The sequence below is a fragment of the Penaeus vannamei genome, chromosome 17, assembly GCF_042767895.1.
Source record: "Penaeus vannamei isolate JL-2024 chromosome 17, ASM4276789v1, whole genome shotgun sequence".
Lineage (NCBI taxonomy): Eukaryota > Metazoa > Arthropoda > Malacostraca > Decapoda > Penaeidae > Penaeus > Penaeus vannamei.
In genome coordinates, this window is record NC_091565.1 from 15,773,972 (window position 1) to 15,776,471 (window position 2,500).

Genomic DNA, 2,500 nt, shown 5'->3' on the forward strand with positions numbered 1-2,500 from the left:
TTTCTTCTTCCAAACTTTTCTTTCGGAAAGGTTATGTTATATTTACCTTTATTTATTTTCATTCGTTTATTTTTGTGCTATATTTTCTGGTCTGGAGAAATCAAAAAGTGTTTTAAACATTCCAGCACACCACAGTGCATTATTCTCAATCACTTATAATTTGTATGTTAGAGTATGATATTACATGATAATGATAATAATGTTTGTTAATCCTTGTTGCAACAACTAATACTATTATTATTGTCAACATCATCATAATGATAATAAATAATGATAATAATAATAATAAATCATTATAGTTATCATAGATTATAATAAAGACCACTATCAATAATTATATTATGATATTCATTGTTATTAGTATTACTATCATCATATTCATTATTATTATTATCACAAATGTAAGCATCACCATGACCATCATCATTATTATTATTATTATTATAACTACTACCATGACATTATCACCTTTTTATTAGTAGCAGTAGTAGTAGCAGTAGCAGTAGTAATGGTAATGGTAGTAGTAGTAGTAGTAGTCGTAGTAGTATCATCATCATCATGTTATTTTTTATCATCATCGCTGGCATGGTTTGATTAATTGTTCTTATTAATATTATTATTGCCATTATTAGTATCACTGTCGTTATTTTTATACTATTGTCACTCTGATAGTATCGAAAATAATAATAAAGTTATGATCCTTACTCCTTATTCATCATTTTTTCTGTCATTGTCATTGTTTTGTGTTGTACTATTTAGTTATAATATTAACCGTGTCCGCGATTCCTTTTTACTATTACTATTATTGCCCCAATCTTACCCATAAATTAAATGAAACTCGGAGGATTCATTTTAAGCAAATAATCATTATTATTGAAAATCGCTTTTTCTTTCCAGCCCGTAATGTTTATGAAGAAAATACAGACAGAGTAAAGATTAACTTCGTGCTAATCATCCGGGTTTTGCAAATGCGTCACCGATAATAAAGTATGAGTAATTTTATAACTGTAGCCTACTTTCTTTATTTTTTCATAACAAACGCATGACTAGAGTCAGTTGCCAGCGATCGATTGAGCTCCTCACATTACTGGGGATTAGTCTTACCTTGAACGATTTTTTTATTGAAATATTATAGAAAAGCCATTTATTCTGTGTTGTAGATAATACTTTTATCCACAGGGTGAATTGTTTCCTTGCAAAAGTCCATTTATATTTACAGACTTGATGTTGGGTGCAGTCGCCGCCACGACGCAAGGCGCAGGTTGGATGAGTGTGAAGTGAGTTGCCAGAGTGTCTATATATACTTTAGAAGTATTAAAGGATTTAACTTTCATGTATCCGTTTTCTTATTTTGATAATATAACTTTTGTTATGCTAAATACCATTAAAATTCTTAATTTTGTCATGGGTGCGTGGATTTGTTCAGACAATATTTTATATTGAGTGAACTGTAAACTGCACATCCCTTGAGAGACAGACGTGTACCGGGCTGGTGAAAGTCGGCGAACAACCATACTGTATGCGGTGCTGTCCAGAATTGGGCAGTTAAGAGACAGTGGAGAGCTCATCTTCACGTCAAATGTCACAAGGATGCTGAGGTCCGCATCTCCAGCCCCGTGTGTGCGTATGTGCGTATGGCTTGACAGACGCTGGAGGAGAGAGACACCCGACTGCGCGTGCCTGTCTGTCCATTGATGGTCGGAAGCTAAATGATTGGCGCGTATATTACAATGTACTCGCTCATGCCGATACATAGTGATTTTGTTTACTTTGAACATGGTAGATAAACAATTGGTCTACTAAAGACCATCTTCAAAAGAATAAAGCGTTCATGGCGAAGGGAGTAATCATAAAGAATTTGAAGATTTTTGTCAATTGGACTCGTGTCCAGGTGTGGCATTTGAAATTCGTCAGTTTCGCGTATAAAGTTTTAGTTTCGAGAAAACATATTTTATCGTTAAGAGCATCCGGTGCGCTAAGCAGGCAGCGCGAAATTAAGCACTCAGTCAAAAAGTGCGCGCCTTGGAGTAACCACTTTCCCTATATATTTTACAGGTTAGTGAACCTCTGTGACAGCGCTATTAGATGACCGTAAGGGCGATTTTTCCTTCAAATCTGTGAAACTCAAGCTCTTGTGCGTAAGTGAACCCGTGACCTCAAAACCACAGCCGATACACATCACTGACTTTTTCAGGGCGCTTTTTCAACAGTGTGACATAAGAGCGGGTGTTGTGTGCACGTAGTGTCAGGTGTCCCATTGGCCCGGCTCGCCAGTGTTGCCATACCGTTAGTCTTTCCGGTTACTCCCACCATGTATCCGTCTGATGCTAATCAAGTATTTTAATTTTATGAGATTGCCTTATTGTATCACATTTGTAAGCCTTCAAACACACCAGGATTATCAAAGATTGCCGTACACTTTTATGTAAGACTGGAAAAATATCGAATAAAAGAAGCGAAAGCATGCTGGAGCGCGCACTGTGCTACCCCTCCTTATGCC

At 36.0% G+C, this 2,500-nt stretch overlaps 1 protein-coding gene across 2 annotated transcripts in view; it reads left to right on the top strand.

Annotated features, from left to right (window-relative positions):
- Grip71 overlaps window positions 1-2,500 on the top strand; it is a 21,323-nt gene that overhangs the window by 499 nt on the left and 18,324 nt on the right. Inside the window, exons 2-3 of one of the 2 annotated variants that reach the window (XM_027353687.2) lie at window positions 898-987; window positions 1,220-1,277. The gene's annotated coding sequence lies outside the window, so the exon portion shown is untranslated. The remainder of the gene's footprint in view (window positions 1-897; window positions 988-1,219; window positions 1,278-2,500) is intronic. The other variant, XM_027353689.2, reaches the window with a different exon arrangement.